We start from the raw sequence: 19,290 nt of genomic DNA on the forward strand, positions 1-19,290 counted from the left end.
GTGGTAGTGATATGGAAAACTTTGTATTCTGTTTACACCGGCTGATCTGATCTTAGCAGTAAGATAAAAACCGCAAGCCACAAGAAAGTCAAATCTCTCTGTTAATGTTCATGGCAAGTGTGCCAAGTCCTCTGTGCTTTTGCCTCTTTCCAAAGAGGGTGTGTGTATCGGCCTGTTCATGAGAAAGACAACAGAGCCTTTGGCATCAAGAGTGCAACACTGAGTGCTTCCAGTAGCACAGCTGCTTGCTGTGATGTGCATTTGTCTTGGTGTTATCAATACCAGCAGTGGTTTGCTTTCTGGCAGGCTTCCTACCACATCAGTGGGTGATATTCCAACTCTGGAAATGAAATGGTACAATTTTGCTTCTTTCCCTTGCACGCTGTTAACACGAGTACTGTGTACAAAGGTCCTTATTGTTTTACTTGGTATTGCCAGTGTCATTAAGCCTCTCTCAGACTTGATCTGGCATTCACTTCAGTCCAAGTAATGCTCTATGTCCTATCAGGAGCTGGTTCCCCTACAGCAGTAGTGGGCTTGTCCACTGACTCAAAGCAGGACCTGCTAGAAAGGAAAGTGTACAATGGGCTCTGCAAGATCACAGGGAAGAAAATATGTATTTGGAATGCACCTGTGGCGCTTCTGTAGCCATGTCTTCAAGGAGGGGGAAGAAAAAAAAGCCAGATGTCAACTATGGAAAAATACTAATTTAAATACGCTTTGTTTCAGCTGAGTTCTTAAACAGAAAGGAAAATGAGGCTTTCATATGGGTTGGCCGTAGCCCTGTCTATCTGAGCACTGTGGTGCTCAGGAATGAGTGTTCCTAAGCCAGTGCTCAAGTCCTGGCCCATGTGGTATGTGGGAATGGCCAGCAATAAGATGTGAGGATCAAAGAAATTTGGTGCTGTGGAAGCTAAGAGGCTTTGCATAAAGGAGAGGGAGGCAAGCCTGACTGGGAGGATGGGATTCCATTTGGAGGGCTGGAGCACGGTCAAGTGAGGGCCTGATGTAGAGGCCGTGCCACCCTTCCCTGTCCTGAGCTTTGGTAGAGACCTGATCTTAGACCAGGCTATGAGTGACAAAGTACCTTGCAGTTATTTTTCTTTTCTCACCCTAAAGAGTAGGAGGAAGGCAGATAGTCACCCTCTTGCTATTCCCCCGGATAGAAATAGCAGACTTGGATTTTATTCCCTCCCCCTGCCCCGTGCAGGCTGCCTGGCGAGTTCCTTTGAACTTGCTTGAATAATCAGCCATCACTTTTGATGCAGCCAGTGCCTTTAAACACTGCTGAGTACAGAAGCCATGTGTTTGTATAGCAAGATGCAGCATTGCTTTCTCTTGGAGAGTTATCCAACAGTCACACACACCACAAACTGTAGTCGTTAATCTTGGTCACAAGTACTATTTAAGGGTGTTATCTGAGCTGTTTTTCTCTGCTGTGCAGACATCTTCCTTCCTCCATGGTGAAAAATGAGATTTAGTTCCTGCAAATATTCTCTGCAGTAAGACTTTTAATTTCTTTTTTAGCTTTTTGTAATCAGTGAATTGGGACTTAATCTTGTAGATATATGGCCTCAACCTTTTGATAATTGCTATCCTCGCACATCTGTTATCAAGCTAAGATTAGTTCATACTTAGATGCATGAGTGAGGTGAGAGGAATGAATATTTGGGGACTGCAAGGCTATTCCAGAAGCTCCTGTGGTGTTAGTATGTTGGCCAGCAGTTGTACTTACGACAAGATTAATGTTGGTAGATACTCTTTGATAATACCTTGCTTTTCCCTCCCAGAGTAATCTAGTCCCAATAAAATTTGTCCAGTGCTGGAGAGGATCCCATGAACAGCAGCCACAACACCATATTTCTCTCCTCCACAGCAAAAATTTTCTTTCCTCAGTGATGGCTCATTTGCAAAGCCCAAATCTCAAATACTTCCATTCTATTAAAGGAAGTCAGTCCTAATCTCACAGTTGGACAATCTTCTCTTAGTTGTATGCTAAAAATTCTCACACTTTCATTAATTATTTGCATTTCACTTTTGATCCGTCAGAATTCATGCACAGCAGGGCTCGTGTCAAGCTCATATGCTTTTAGATTCTTTTGTTTCATGACAAAAACTGGGACAAAATGAACATGGGCAGAGACTTTGAACCTAGATTATTAGTAGAAATTATTCTTGTCAGAACTCTTTAAAGTGTCAGTGAAGCAAAACTAGTTGAAGTTTTATAAGCGATTAAAATGTTTATGAAAATCACTGAGCAGAAAAAAATGCCCTTTTTACACTGATTCAGGGTGTGGGAGTGGATGAGAAATTTCAGTTAGTCTTAACCTCCATTTATGTTGTACTTAAAATTTTAGTATTGTTACTCAGTTCCATGTAGTTTTGTGCTAGTCATTGTAGCCAGGCAACAGTTTCTTGGTCTGGTCTTGCTGAACGGTATTGCTTTTCAATCTGTCACAGGGTTTCAAATATAGTTGAACACTAAGTTATTTGTGACACTGTAAGTTAGTACTTTTTTGGTGGGAAGACTGTTTTGCTCATTTTCTGCCATGCAACAAATGAAAGCCTTGTTTTGTGCAGCTTCCTGCAGTTATATTTTGCCAATCTTTTCCCACAAAATAGTGTATAGAATGTAGTTTGTCAATGGATAGACCGTGCCTAAAAAGTCTTTGAAACTGAGAGTTGATGGTAATACTCCCTGGCCAAAGTGATGTCACTGCTGGTTTATTAGAAAAATATTTCTTCATGTGACTGTATTTCTTGCCCCACTGAAATAAAGTTAAAATCCTCTGTACTGTTATTAGAGCTTTCTTTTTCGGCCTTTGATCACATTGGTTGGAAATGGCTGTAGATAAGTCTTGTTTTTATTTGATCAATTATGCTGTGATTTAGGCTTTTTATTGGTAAAAAATCGCACTTTGAGCTATTTTGAAATGTGTGCACTGGAAGATTTTTTTTTGGATTTGCCCAATTTTGACATATCCTATTTTCTATTTGTCTGGAGACTGTTCAAGGTTTTTACTGTGCAATTAATCGGATTTTGGCCTTGGATGGAGTCATAAAAGGAGACTGTAAAGCATTTTGTAACATAGCCAACTCCTCCAAAATATCTGTTACAGAGCAGGTTTAATTTAAGAAACTGTAATTAGCTTCTTCATCATTCTGGCACAAATGGATTTTTCTTTTTTGAAAATAAGTATATAGGACAATATTTGTAGTGGAACATAGACTATGGACAGATCCAGATCTGGATCATGGCACATGCAAATTTTTCCCATTTTCCTGTCAAAGACTCCAGGAACTTTGAATTCAGCTTGATTTTACAGGACTTATCACAGTTAAACTACTTACACTGCTGGATGAAGTGTACTTCATTCCAGGTACATCATAATGCAAAACTAACTGCAAGCAGTAGTTTACTCTGGCCAAAGGATGACAAAAACACTGCAGTAATTGGATTTGAATAGTAGGTCATGACGTTCACTTGTAATTGTATATTTATAGCAACATTGTAAGCCCACATACCTGCACATTCTGAGATGAATTGTGCCTAGTCGTGGACCTGAGTTCTGACCTGTGCCCCTGTAGACAAGGATTCAAAAATTATTTGGTCAGTTAGGGTGCTCTTAAGTAAAAAGAAGGTGACTTTGTCTTGCAGTTGAGTTCACTCATCTTTGCCCTAGAGCTCAAGTTTTCAAAGGCTGGCCCAGATGCACCTTGAAAACAGCTCAAGGTTCAGTTGTTATCAGATCTGCTCTGAGGACAAGCATTTAACACTGCAACTAGGTACGATATGCAGAGCATAAGCTCCCTTCTGGGTACCTCTGTGCTTGATCAGCCTATCACTGAATACAGATTTTTACACTCTCTAGTCAAAAAGTGGCCTTCTGATAGATGCACAAACCCAGAGAGAGATCTAACTCTACTGGTGGCTCTGTGCCCAGAGGATACAAATTCTGAAGCAGTGAGATGTTTTCAATGCCTTGTGAAATCTGCCCTTGGTCCAGTCCTTCAGTATTTGCTCCCGTTTTAGAATCATAGAAAGGTTTAGGTTGGAAGGGACCCTGAAAGATCATCTAGTTCCAACCCCCCTGCCATGGGTAGAACCACCTTCCACTAGACCAGGTTGCTCCAAGCCCTGCCCAACCTGGCCTTGAACACTGCCAGGGATGGGGCAGCCACAGCTTCTCTGGGCAACCTGTGACAGTGCCTCACCACCCTTATAATAAAAACATATAAAGATTTATTCTTTAATCTAAAGCTACCCTCTTTTAGTTTAGAACTGTTGCCCTTGTCCTGTCACTAGACACCCTGGTAACAAGTGCCTTCCCATCTTTCTTATAAGCCCCCTTTCTATGTTGAAAGGCTGCAGTAAGGTCTCCCTGAAGACTTGTCTTCTCCAGGCTACAAAACTCTCTCAGCCTGTCTTCATAGGAGAGGTGCTCCAGCCTCCTGACCACCCTTGTGGCCCTCCTCTGGACCTGCTCTAACAGGTCCATGTCTCTTGTGCTGGGGCTCAGGAGCTGGAAGCAGCACTCCAGGTGGGGTCTCAGCAGAATAGAGTGGGGGAATCGCCTTCCTCGATCTGTTGGTCATGCTTTTCTTGATGCAGCCCAGGATATGATTGGCTTTCTAAGCTGTGAGCACACGTTGTTGCCTCATACCTAATTTTTCATCCACCAGGATCCCTACATCCTTCTCTGCAGGGCTACTCTCAATTCATTTACTCCTGAGCCTGGGCTGGTGACTGCCCTATCCTATGTTGCAGGACCTTTCACTTGGCCTTGTACTTCATGAGGTTCATGTGGACCCACTCCTGAAGCCTGTCAAAGTTCCCCTGGATGGCAGCCTTAAGCATATCAGCTGCACCGCTTGGCTTGGTGTCATCTGCAGGCTTGCTGGGAATGCACTAATCCCACTATGTCATTAATGAAGCTATTCAGCAGTACTGGACGCACACCCCCTGAGGGACATCACTTGTTACTGATCTCTGTTTGGACATTAAGCTGTTGACTGAAACTCTTTGGACATGGCCATCCAGACAATTTCTTATCCAAAGAAGAGTCTATGTCTCTAACTTACAGACAAGGATCTTGTGAGGGACTGTGTCAAAGGCTTTGCATAAGTCAAGGTAGGTACTTCAGTTGCTCTTCATTTGTCGCTGATTCAGTCACTCTGTTGTAGAAGACCACCAGGTTAGTCAGGCACAATTTGCCCTTTGTGAAGCCAGAAATCTCAGAAAATAAGTATGCCCCAACTTGCTGAGGTTAAATCAATATATGACAGATCTCTGTTCTTGCAAACAAAACTTAGTTAGCAGAGCACCTCTTGTGTGCACAACTGGTGGGCTGTAGGATAACAGTCTAGGTTGTACAAATATATATATGAATCATAGACAGAAGAAGAATAAGCTCAGAATTCAAGTATAAGGTTGCAAGGGGAGATTAATAGAATGTTTATGACGACAGTAATTTGCCATTATCATTGTTTCTGTCAGATTTCTTCTCTTTAGGAATTAAAAAAACCAAAACCCTAAAGTCTGCTTTTGATGGCAAAATTATTACTGTTCCTTCCTTTTTATTTACTAATGGAAAAATTCACAGATGAGACTTAAATGTGCCATATTAGCATGTCCACATTACCCTGTTACTGCAGAGAAGGCTAACAGAAAAGTTAATGCAATTCATCCATGTATCAGCCTTACTACACTCACTGCAACAATCACTGTAGTTAGCCTTGTATTTATTGTTCAAACTTGCACTGTTTCTTCACTTCCTCTGTAAACATCAGAGGTGAACCTGAGGATTTGTTTTAAGCATGGTTCTGTTCTGAGAACTTCATTTTCTATTCCATTTCTTGTATCAGACCTTAAAGTGTTCATTAGGGCAAAAATGCCCAGTGTGCACAGTGCTTACAGATGTTGCTGCAAATAATCAGTGTGAGTATTGCTTCCTGATATTGCCATAATATGTTGAGCTATCTTTAGCAAATTAAAATCTTTGTTTATTTGAAAGAGCTTCATGCACCATATATTTTCTGTCAGGTCTGCATTTCCTGCTGATGAATACATCTTTGAATAAAATGAACTTGTTTTGGAGATAGTTACCATGAAAACCTAGTGACTGCTGCTATTCCGTGCTAACGTGCTATTTTTCAGGCTTCAATTGCTTTGGCAAAGAGTGGAAGCATAGAACTGATGAAGGTAGCAGTCTGAAAATACAAGAAATGTGGAAATTTTATGAGAAGAGCATTTCTGTGGAATCAGGATAAGTAAATTTTGAGTGGTTGCCAAACTTTAAGCAAAGCTAATACTGCCACAGACCAGAGTAGCCAGGATTTTTGTAAATGGCACATGCCTGTGTGCTCTGGTGTAGTCAAGGAGATTTTATGAATGCCTTCCTAAAAATCTGGAGGCTTTTTGTCTTCTGGTTTACGAAAATAACTGAGAGACAGTTTCTTGGTCTCTTGTCTGATGTCTGCTGATAAAAAAGTGCCACAAAATATATACGTTTTTTCCTGCATAGAGGACCAAAAATTCACTCACTCTTTGTATGTTCACATTTTATTGTACAAACAGTGGAAAAGTCATTAAATATTGCAGCTGTAACTTTTGTTTCCATGGTCTTGCACACCAACACTGTGACTTACCTCATGAATGGTTAAAACAAATTCTGTGGATGCTACTTGTTCCTCCCTTTGCAGCTGCTGTTTCTGTCACAAGACTCCTTTTCACTGCTTGTGTAGAAATGTTGCATTTCCCAAGCTTATTCACAGCTCTAAAGCCATCATGCTCCATTGTGAAGCTCAGATGCAATTAACATCATCCTCTCAGCAACATCCTTTGCTTGTGCTCTTTTCTTTCTTGAACTCTTCATCACTGAATGGATATGTTACTGTATAAATCTATGGTATACTGACATCTTCAACATTTTGTAATTGGTCCTCTTATCTCAAGAAGAATATAGTGACACTGGAAATGTTCTGTCTAATAGATGGCTGATTTTCTAATCAAGGAATGGAATGATTCCTGTATGAGGAACAGTTTGCTGAACCCTCATCCAGGCTCTTTGGTCTCAAAGAGAGAACCGGTCTGGGTCACACACGTATAAAGCTGTGAATGGCAAAATCTGCATAGGGAACTCCTTCCATCCTCATTTTGTGCAAGAATTAGTGGGTGTCAAGGCCACCCAGCCCGTGGTAGGTTCAAAACAAATGCAAAATATAATCCATCAAACATGTTACTTAGCTATGAAACTGCTTATCACAGGACGTTGTGGATGCTGAAGATTTACATTTGTTCCAAAAATTATTAGATTAATTCTTAGAAGAAAAGTATATCAATGACTTGTTAAGTACAAAGATTCACTTTGGTGTAGGGAGTCTTCGAGATGATAATTCCTGGAAGCAGTGCTGAAGTTTGGACTGCTCAGATCAAACCTTGACGTCTGGCAGGTCTGTTCTTACTCATCTGTGTGGTGCTGTAGGACTTCGCTGTGCAAATGCTGGGGAGAAATTTGTCCTGAAATATCTGTGCAGCTGAGGAAATGGAAGATATTACCACAATGAGAAACAGTCCCAATGGCTCACTGAAGCTGAAGCGGGGGAGCAATGTGGGAGCCAATAAATACGGTATTGCAAAATGGTTGAGATTGAAAGAGACCTCTGGAGGTCATGTGTTCCACCCCCCTGCTGAAGCAGGGGTACCTAGAGCTGTTTGCCCAAGGCCATGACCAGACTTTTGTATATCTTCAGGAAGGGAGATTCTACCACCTCTCTGGGCAACCTGTGACAGTGGTCAGGTATCCTTGCAGTGAAAAAGTGTTCCCTGATGTTCAAAAAACATCACTTGTTTCAGTTTGTGCCCATTGCCTCTGGTCCAGCTGAAAAGAGTCTCACTCCATCCTCTTTACAGATTCTCCTCAGGTCATTTTCTGAAAGCTGCTTTCCAGCGGAGTGGCCTCCAGCATGTGCTGGTGCCTGGGGTTGTTGCTCCCCAGCCCTTTGCTTATTTGGCTCTGTCACTCCCTGCTCTTGCACTTGTCTGAAGGGGTGAGGAGGTATTTGGAGCATAGCTGCCTAAACCTAACCCACCTTTTTGATCTGAAATGCCAATAATATCAATGATACCTATGCACTGGTGTAGAAGTGGGTGTAAAAGTCTACCAGTACAAAAGGTTGATGGTACTACCTCTGATAAGATGAAATGTACTTGCGATTGAGTTCAGAACAAGCATTTCAGCTCTCTCAGCCCTTTTTGGGTCCTTGCTTCCTGGAGAATCGGTGTTATTTATAGAAAACTTTCAAAGTTTCTCCTAGTGAGGTTAATTTCTTGCCTATGCAAGAATGGTGTAAATGCTATGTGGTAGCTTTGTAGTTTGCTAATGGCTTCATGTGGGCATGTTCTGTTTATTACATTTTCTCGAGCTAATAGCTGGTTAAGGATGACAATCAGCTGAATGGATGTGATGCCTAATGCTTGAACAAAGCTTGAAGCTTACAGCTCTCTCCATTCAGTGAATATGTGGCTTTTGATATCTTGGCTAGTGACAATATAATGATGGTAACTATGCAAGAGTCTTGTTCCTGTGGAGGTATGGGAGTAAGAAATGCTTGACATCTAGCCTGTGAAGAAGTATCTTGGCTCATAAGTGCATGAGGTGAGAAACAAAGCTAGGGCAGCTGTAGTATGTGATTCAAGTAGACTTTGAACATAACTTTCAGTAGAGGCAGCCTCACTGGAGAAGGAATTAACTTGGTGCATGGACAGCAACACTGAAGCACAGTCTAAGTAGTGTGAGATTATTGCTAGTGGTTGAAAATAACTGGCACATGACAAGTAGTACTGGTGCTGAGCAGTTCGAGTGAGTAAGTGTGATGATAATGCTAAAACTGCTGTTGAAATCAAGAACAGTACCAAAAATGTCAGCAGTTCAGCAGGTCAAGTCCCTGGCTGTTACTGAATACACGGGTGGTCAACACAGAAAACTCATACAATTAGGCTTTTTAGCTAGATTTGTAAGCATGAGTTGTGGTACTGCCAGCTGCAGTGCAGTGACACTCTGGAAGGGAAGGCTATCCTTGTCTGCTCATCACAGACTTCAAGTGCAGCTCTAGACTTAGAGAAAGGGTTTTAGTACTCGAGTCCCCATTTAAGCTTTTTAATCTCTGTTCCCTGCCAAAACTGAACTCAACACAGAAATGTGTTTGGACAGATGGAGGCGAAGTCTGCCGTGTTATACAGTTTCTTACTGTTGATATTCTAAGTGTTATCCTTTGACCTGCCTACAAACAGCTCTCTCTCTTTCCCGTTCTTAAATTCCCCTGCCTAAAATTCAGTTTTGTGACAGCTCTGAAACCACAAAGTGATTCTAATTCCCTTTTGCCAGCTCTTGCTCAGTGTCAAAAGCATCCGATACATCTGAAATCTTTCTTTAGAGAAGTAGTTTCTCTGCTTCCTCAGTTCTACTGTGTGCTACCACAGATGACAGCTCAGCTGACAGAATGAGTTTGCATCACCCCTTGACATGTGTTAACTCCTGACTTCCAAGGATGGCCATGTTCTTCCAGATGCTGCAAAACCAGATCTACAAGTGTGGAATCAGTAGGCTGTAAGAATTGTGGAGTACATCCACTGACTCCAAGGTATGTAAAGAAGGGCTTAATTGCCTTAGAGGGCTAACTCCTCCAGGGCATATATTTTCAGGATTACTGGAACAGTGTAGCTTGGGATAGTGTCTACTGAATACAGTTGAGCTTGAATTTGTAGATGTTCATCAGATTAACTACTTCAAGGACTACTAGGGGAGGAGGAGAAAGATGAAGGTAGAATGCAGGAAAAGGGCTTGTAAATGGTCAAGGCTAGTGGAAATGCATCAGTGAGTGCTTGTGTAATTACATTAGGAGATGACACATAGCATCTGCCAAGCCTTAGACTTAGTAGTCTTTACAACTGATTTCTTGGTAGGAATCTCATGGAATTGGATATAGCAAATGGGATACAGTTCTTGTTGATGGCACCAATGCAGCTGAAGAGCCCCTGGCTGGTAGGGTCTGCCCAACCGTATGTTATACATATTTGGGAAGCCAACACTCAAATTTCTCAATCTTCCTCCACAAACGTGCTCATAGCAGACATATATGGGTTTCCCTACTCTCCTGTATGAGTCAGTAATGGCATAGCTCCGGAGGGAAATAGTAACCCTCATCCCCGGTGGTATAGCCTCCTGAGAGATGGTTTGTTAGTGCTGAATAGCAGATGTTAGGCTCTTTGATATCCAGAAAGCTGTGATCCCATTGTTGGTCATCCTGTGTATATACATTAGTCATCCCCATCAGAAATAGAATGGTGATGGCTCAGGTGAGCTGGCCTGCCACATGCCGTGTACCTGAATGTATGGACAGGTTCTTAACCTGGAGTAAAACCTCGAATCTGTGAAGCAATTCTCCTGATCCCATCTGCAGGAAATAGCCAGGCCCACAAACTGGGGAGAGAAGATGTCGGAGGCTCTCCGGAAGGAGTACAAGGAGCAAATGCAGTGGATGTAGAGGTGCCAAGACCAGTGTGTGCAGATATCATTACAAAGAGTGCTACACAAAGGTAGGAGCTATGCCTTAGGCGACTGTTTCTGTGATATGACCAAGCAAATGGTGCACACAGTGCATGTGTTGTACTAAGGAAGTGTACAGGTGAGGAGGCACCTAAGATCGTAGGATGGATACTAAGCACTGGATGTGCAGTGTGGAGGTAGATGTGGTCTTTATTGTGCTGTTTGGGCTGCAAGAAAGAAACTGGTCCCCAGGGGAGATGTTTGTGGCCATGCAGATGTAACCTAAGGTAACTGTAATGCAGTTTCTGGTACCTAACCACATACAGCTTAAATATGTATGTCTAATGAGATAAAGACATTATTAAAAGCCATGTGTAAAGAAAGCCCATTTTAGACCACATTTCTACAAAGTGTTGCCTTTTACCACTGGTCAGCATAGCGTTCTTCCAAACAAAAAAAAGCTTCTATGTAATGTATGTACATCATTACATATCCACTCAGGCATGTGTTACTGCCCTGGGAGGCTGACTCACCTGTAGCCATCATTATTCTACTTCTAATGGGAACATGTATGTATGTGCATAGGATGAACATCGTGAACAGATACATGTAAAGAGGAGACCGCAGTAACAAGAAACACTGATAAACTTTGTTCTGCAGGAACTACTTATCTCTAGTAATAAGCTTACTTTTCTGTGCTATGGATGTATTTCATACCTTCTACGTAAAAACTACGTTGACAAACCATGTAAACTGGGTCTACTTTTAACAGCTATTAGGTGGTGATTAATCTCTTTTGGTGAACAATTAGAGCTCTTCCTAGTGCCTTTGGAGTAACACTGTAGAGGAGCTGTAGCAATCACACTCAAAATATCTTGCAATTTTCTCAGAAATAAAAAGTAATTAACAGCTTGCCTCAGTGTTCTCATTATCGAAGTTCAGAACAGTTTCAGGGCTAGGATTTTAATTGGAAAATGATTGCAAAGCATTCCCTTAAGAACTATTCCTTTTTTTTTATCTCTCTCTTACATAAACAGATTTTAGAGTACTTGTTTGTGATTCCACTGCTGGGGAAAACAGTTACATCTTTGCTTTATTAGAGTTAGACAAAGGTGACTAGGAGAGCTGCAAAAGCCTGTGCATTTTAAATTACCCATCAGCATGTGTAATTATGTCCTGTTTATCTTGTATTTTTCAAAAGTGTATATTATAAAGGATACTAGACAATTATTTGTAGTTGAAGCCTAAGCTTTGTATGCCATTAGATCGAAATGAGAGGGCATTCTTCTAACCTATTTTATTTTATATTAGTTATTCTTCCAAGACTCTGAATTGCTTTATAAAACAAAATTTTTCTATAGTGAAGACTTACCGATGCTAAGGGGTACTTTTGTAATTGCATAACATTAATATTTACCATAATCCTTATAAATAGCAGTATATTAAAAATTTAAGTGACATAGTTGAAGCATAATGGCAAGATCAGTTTAGGAAGTTCTACTTAATCCTTGTGAAACAAGAGGACGGGTCATTAGTGACTTTGCTCATGTTAAAATCACACTGCTGTCAAAAGGCAGCAGCAATTGCTCTTGGTTTGAGGCAAAAATCACATTTTGGTGAAGTAACATTGTGGGCTTAAAGCTGGTGAAAATCTTGATGTTTGTCAGCTGAACTATTCTTGAGCTTGATCAAAAATCCTGGCACTGCATTGGGTGCTTTGGCTGACAGTGTGCTAGAACTATCCAGCTTTGGGAAACTGGGCTTTTTCAGCAATTGCAAACAGCTGAAAGAAGAAAAACTTGGAAAAGATCTAGTTTCTTGGAAGTGTTGACTATGGTTTTATCTCCTTGTAGGTACAAATTGAGAATGTCTAGGTAATGAAATGCATCACTCAAACATTTTTCACTGTGAATTCATCATCTTGAGCCACACTTTTCTATTTTCCTGTATTCTTGTGAGAGCAGTCTTAAAAAGCATGCAATCATTTAATCCCTGAGCTAACAGAGGATCCAGGGCTCTTGACAAGCTAGCGGACTCGTTAGACAACAGCAGATCACACTAATGAGCGGGTACCAGCTGTCAAGTGATACAGCACTTGGTGCTGAAAGTGTGCATGGGATGAAGATTGCCTTTCATCGTATTTAAGTTTGTTATAAAATTGGTCTCACAGACCACTTGGATAGCTTGTGCCTTGCAAGGACTGTGCTTGTGACATTAAAGCAGACAACCTGTTTTCGGAGCCTGTTATCTTTCTGCTGAAGTACTGCATCTACTTAATAGTTCTGTATTTCCCAACATTTGTTTAAAAAAGAAAAAGTGAAACTGAAAGCAAAAGTCCTTCTGAGTTGTTGCAAATTCACTTGTTGCAAGAATGGACATATGAATTAACCTGCAGAATAGGTGGAACCCCACTGAATAGACAGCTGGGGACTCCCACCCAGGCATGCTTTCAAGTTGCATGTGGGGTGTTTAGGTGTTTGGGAGGGTTAAAGTAACACTAATTCTGTGGCCTGTCTGTACTGGGCATTGCAGGATAGATCTTCAGCTTCCTCCCTGCTGTTCCATTAATGGAAGAAAGCCCTCAGTTTGTTACAGAAGCTCTTTAATCTCATTCAATCAGAAGTGGGCAGATCAAGTCGTGGTACACATCTACGCTATTCGTACCAACACAAAACTAAGAAAATTACAGGTGATAATTTTTAATCTGTGGTTCCTTAAGTTAATTTGTCTTTTGATAGTTGTGAAATTACTTACCAGGCAAGCCTTGTTTGTCCTGTGAGGGTTAAAAGGCAGATTTTAATGTGATGCAGAGCACAGAAAGTATACTGCCTTAGCAATGAGCTGATGAAAGCATCCTCATCATTACTAATTGCACCATTTGCATAGAAGATATGATTCAGTTTGGGTGAGTGAACCGAGATATTTCTGAACTGACTTGGACATCATTTTTGTAAGATGTCATTTGGCTCACAATAACCTTATCTGAGTCAACAATCACAGTTGGAATTGGAATCATATATCTCAGATATTGACTTTCTGTATCTGTTGAATCTGAAGCTGTCACCATTCTAAGTATTTTTATAGCCTTTCTGTTTGAATTGTGACTGAATGCTGACCATTGTAAAAGCAACCACTTCCAAGTATAGATATATTTAGAAGATTCCTAAATTTGGGTATCTGCTTCACTTGCTCCTATTTGCATTTGTTTAGGACTTTTTCTGTCTCCTTGGAAGTTCAAGCTTTCTGACTATTGCCACTTGAACTGTTTCTGGTGAATCTGTTCTCAGATGTGACTTTTAATTAAGTGAACAGAAATAAATTAAAAGATCAACCTTCTGTTGTGAAAGAGTCCAGTACTTACGGACACTTTACATGTGTCATTTGTAGAATGATGGGTTAAGTATTAAAAGGAAAGCTCCACTTTTCCATTTGAAGTGTTTTGCTTCTAATTTACAGTCTGGTTCAGGGATCTTCAAAGTACAGATATTGATGGATTTTTGGTTTTATGCCACACAATATCTTAGATAGTGAAGCTGTATTTTTTTTCATGGGACTTGTGGGACAGGGAACAACGTGTTTACAATGCATTAATACAACATATTCTGAAATACAGTATCTCTTTCAGGTAATTTTTTGATTGCACGATTTAACTAATAGTCTCTTGGATGCTATGTGAATACTACTCTTGACAGGTCAAATTCACATCATTAATAGTCACATTGATTTTTGGTCGTTGTTAAGTTCAGGTGTTATCAATAGATTGTAAATCTGCTAAATGAATCATACTGTTAGAGCTCAGAATGTGGCAGTTGTTATTCCTCAGAGTTAGATTAATCACACACAATTACTTTTGCTGATGCACAGGTTACCTTGAGCAATCCAATTAGATATTCAATATTCATATTGTCACCCACTTATTGTAGACAGAAAACTACCCATTTTTAGCATTCTGTTCTAGTATTACAAAATATTTTTTACTGGACACACAAGAGGAAATACTAAAACAAAAATGTAATTGAGACTACTGAAATTTAGGTTTTAGTTCTTTCCTCTCTTCCTTCTATTTCCTTTCCTACACAGACGGTTTCGAGCATATGTTTTGGTAGGGCTTGTACAGTTCACTTTAAAGCCCTGTGATTTACAGCCATGCAAGCATCTCTCCTGTGGTCTTTTCTTCCATTATAACAGGCAGCATACAGCTCTTATTCTCTTGGCGAATTGCATCTGTTGTTTAGTAGATGGAGAACTGGTAGAAAAATGGTTGGAGTAGTTATGGAGGTAAGAAAAAAACAAAACAGATGAGTTATCCTACCATGACCTGTGTTTCACATTCCCTATTCTTTCCTTTCAGCTGTTGAGTTGCTTTGCTGCTTTCAGTGTTCCGAAACTATTGCACTGAGAGGCACAAATGGACAAAAATAAGGTGTGACCTTAGACCTATCTCTATTAATGTGTAGCATAGACCTTAGACCTGGCTTTAGACCTATTTCCATTGGTGTGTGCCAGAACTTTTTCATCTCTTTTCTTTGCTATTTCTGCTGTCTTATTTCTTAATAACATTCTTTGGAGGCTTAAAATTAAAGCAATCTAAAACACCTGTCAGTGCCAGAGGAAAATCTATTAAACAGCAGCAGGTGAAAATCTAAAAACTATCTTATGCTAAATGTTGCCCACATCAGTTGGTATACCAGAATTGTGAAATCTGATTTTGAATCATCTTGCAGTCTTGATTAGAAAATGATTTTTTTTTTTTTTTTTCCCTATGAACTAATCTCTTCTGGAGTGAGAGGGAAAAGAGTCATGCTGCACACATAATTCCTGTGCATTTAAACTAGCTCAGGCTATGACTGTGCATTAAAAAGTAGGCAATGAAAGATTCTTTTCATGTTTCTTTAGTTTGCCATTTTAACTTAAACTTCTGAAAAGCTGATCACTCCCTCACAAGCAAGCTAGCTTTTTAGAACCAGCTTGCTTTCGTACACGGCCATTTCTGCAGCTTTAAACTCCTAGTTCATGTCTGTTACTTTTAAATGCTATGTCATTAAAATAAAGCCTTTCTCAAAGCCAGTTCCTAACATCTGAAAAATAGTACTGTGTAAATATAAAAGGGCTGGGTCAACAGAATGTTAGTACTAAGAAACCTTGGGGAAGATGAAGCACTTACTGTGCTGGGCTCATAGCAAACAAAATATACTTGGAAAGCACATGGGGCTTCATATTATTGAGAACGAGACTATTTGTTACACCAAGCATTGCTCTGTCGGGGCTTGGGTCCACCTCTTGGTTTGTGTACTATGAAATTTTCCTAATGTTCTATTCAGATAAGTCAGCTGTAGAATTAACCTTTCCTTCTGACACTGAATTTAAATGAAAAAAACCCCCATACTACTTTAGAAGATACCATGTTTAATCTCCACAGTTCCAAGTAGCTCTGATAGTGACTAAGCACACTTTCTTTCAGGACCGATTATTAACATTCACTCCAAAGCTGGGTTTGCAGATGTGGCCACCATAGCAACAACAGAAAACAACTTCTTCAGTAACAACTAATAACATAGGTAATTTGGGTGGACTTCCTGGGCAGTTTGAAATAAATAAGAAGATTGGATTAAGGATCTGGATTCTGTTTCTTTACATTTTATTTGAAAGATTAACTTTCCTTTGTCCCTATTTTATTACCTTTTATGTCGTGTGTTTTATGATATTTATAAAAGTTAGTGTTTGAGAAACATTACCAGAGAGTGAAATACAGATTCAGTTCAATGTAAAAATTTATTTATAATATATTGTAATGTTTATAAACATATCTCTGTGACTCTAAATTCAGTTAAAAAGCCAGGCAAGTCTCTGGGCACAAAGGAGATGCATCGGAGCATCTTATAAACTTGCAAATACGGTTGCATTAGGCTAAGCTAATTACTGCTGAGGCAAATGAGCACCAGGCTTGGAATACTAAAAGTAGCTTCTAGTCACAGCCTGTCGTTCAGTCAGGGAGAAATGTAGCTGGGAGAGGGCTATGATCAAGTGGAAAGGAAAAGGCAAAGTAGTTTTTGTAGTGGTACAGACAGCCTAGTTATTTGGGGTTGACAGGCCTGGGACCTGTGGCTACCAAGGCTGAAAAAGGAGAAACAACTACTCAAGGAATAAGAGGAAGAATTTGAATTAGCAAAAAATAAAGCCAAACCAAACACTGCTGGATGATGAAAGGACTCATGGAAGAACAATTGCATGGCATAGGTCTAAGAACACAAGGTTCACCTTGTGTTTAAATAAAGCCTTTGCCGAAAGCTTGAGAAGAGTAGACTTGGTTGAAAGGTAATGTCAGCCACTTGCTTATACAAAAGAGGTCAAAGAGAAACTGATGCCGCAAACTGAAGGGAGGAGGGGGCAATGGCAGATAGTATATTTGGGGTGATGTTGCTACAATATATTTCACAGTGGGGTTAACATACCTTTCATCACTGATTTCTCTTGGGCAGAGTACGCAACCCTGGATGTCAGCTTAATCTGCTTTTCTTCTGTTACAGATTAACTTGCTTGATGTAATAATTTCAAAAACTGTTGAGTTTAAGAAAGCCACAAGCACCTATTTGACGACTTGCTATCTGCCATAACACAGTATTTTGTTGGGTACTAAAAGCCCTGAAAGCAGTGTTTTGTAAACCAACCCTGAATACAAGTGCTGTTGCCATAGTCTATACATTACAGGGCACTGGTTGGTAAGCAAGGTTAGTGTGGTAAGCATTGTAGTGGTGTTAGGATTATACCTGGGAAGACCTAAGACTACAGGAAGAGCCAAAGTGCACAGGGAAAAGCTGCAACTCTATTTTATTAATTTATGTATTTATTTTGTTATTTTTATTTGAACCAGTTAAGAGAAAATTGAAATTTGGACTAATTTTCTGACTGTACCACTAAGCAGGGTGCCTTATCCTGTTTCAAAGTATGACCTCGAGTCTCAAAGACTCATGTTTTAGGGCCATCTCCAGCACCCTTCACAGGTCAAACACAAAATTATCCCCCTAATCTGCTCTTTGCTGAGCTTGTGCCCCTCTATGATTTTCTCCACAGTGTCCCTGAAGTTGGCTGTGAGGAGTTTATTCCTCTTCCACCAGTTACGAACATCTTGGTTCCTTCCTCAAGTTCTGCACCAACAGAGGCTTTGCCTGTTTATTGGATGCTGTGTAGGAATCAGTAGAAGCCTGATGGAAATCTCATGGACATCTCGCTGGGTTTCCAAGAATGCAAGAAATGGCCTATGGGGTCAAACCAGTCTCTGATGGTGACAACTGGAAATGCTGTTTAGGGAGAGCACACAAACCTAGCTGCTTTCTGCCATCCATGCCTCTTGTGCTCCTCTAATATGCACATTCATTGGTCAAGGGATGTTAGAGGGGAAAGTCTGGTCTGTTCCTTCAGTACCTGTTTATGGACCTGTTGTCCATGAACTGGTACAATACCTGCTCAAACCTTTTGCCTCTATGGCTTCCTATGGCGACAGATTCCCCAAGTTCACTACAACCCATGAAAAAAAAGCAGTTTACATGTTCTAAACTGATCCTCTGCTGTTTTCAGTGGGTGATCTATAGTTCTGGTATTTGAAGGATTTGGTGGGTAAGTTGTGCATTTACCTTTTCCTCACCTTCATGATTTTGTAAGCTTTGCTTGTATGCCCCCACAGCATTTTTAGTTCTCCTTGCAAGGCAGCTGATCTCTCCCTTTCATCATTCTAATTGTCCTGTGTTCCTTCCTTATCTCAGCTATTTCCTTCCTGAGATGTGGAGAGTGGGGCTGCAAACGGTGCTTGAGATGAGAGCTCAGCAAGGATTTGCACGGAGGCAGAACGATGCCCTGTGTCTTGCTTTACTGCCCTTCTGGTTAGACAGTAGAGAAACTGCATCATCAGCTGTTCAGTGCTGAGATGTGCAAACCCTTGTCCCAGCCATTCTCCTTTTGCATCCTCCTGATCTTGAGGCCATGTTTTTATGGTGCTCCCCAGAACTGCGATGAGCACAAGCCCCTGAAATGCCCTGGGGATGATTCTGGCCCCACATGTGAATTTTTGCTCCTTTTGGAAAGCTGCAAATAGGGTTTACTCCTGCCAACTGGAGGTTGAACTCCCTTCCCTATGGGATGATTACTGACCAGGATAATCCCCTGTGGGTTATGTTAGCACAGTCACAGGGGTGCAGGGAAAGACTCCCCAGAATCCTGTTTGTGGTGGCTCTTGCCTGGTGGCTGCTCACACTGCTGGCTAGGGAGGGAAAATTTCTCATTTCTGGCAATGAAGACTTGACTCCCACCATTTATTTTGATTTCCACATGTTCTTTCATGAAATGTTTAATTCCTTTGCATCACCGGCTGTTTTCCACATTAGCAATTCACTTTAATACCAACTTCTTTTGAAACTGTCAGATTTTGAGAAGAAAGGCTGAAATAGTTTACGTGACCAGAAACTGAAACCTAAAGATTCTCAGTCATTTCTTCAAGATTTTCATTAACGTTTATCCACAAATAGCTATGGATATTTTATTTAGAAAAGCATCTTATTCCCAGAGCCATACTACTGCAAAGCTAGAATATACTTCTTAGTGGGGCTGAGGAGGAGTCCCTGGGGCTCCTTTCCCCAAACGGTCCTCTATGTTCTTTCTGCCTCACTCCCTGCCATGGTCCGATTTTGTTCATGTCAAAGGCATGGAGGCAGATGTTGGAAATTTTCCAACTTGGAAGCAGGCTGAGGTA

At 40.7% G+C, this 19,290-nt stretch overlaps 1 long non-coding RNA gene across 2 annotated transcripts; it reads left to right on the top strand.

Moving 5' to 3' along the window:
• The first annotated feature begins 9,495 nt into the window (after positions 1-9,495).
• LOC115604958 lies at positions 9,496-16,122 on the top strand. 2 transcript variants are annotated; one of them, XR_003990452.1, is made up of 4 exons: positions 9,496-9,642; positions 10,462-10,597; positions 14,736-14,970; positions 16,009-16,122. It is a non-coding gene; the product is annotated as an uncharacterized LOC115604958 (long non-coding RNA). The 2 variants fall into 2 exon arrangements; XR_003990453.1 differs by having other exon boundaries at positions 14,736-14,825.
• Positions 16,123-19,290: the final 3,168 nt, after the last annotated feature.

Source organism: Strigops habroptila, chromosome 3 (genome assembly GCF_004027225.2).
Source record: "Strigops habroptila isolate Jane chromosome 3, bStrHab1.2.pri, whole genome shotgun sequence".
NCBI lineage: Eukaryota > Metazoa > Chordata > Aves > Psittaciformes > Psittacidae > Strigops > Strigops habroptila.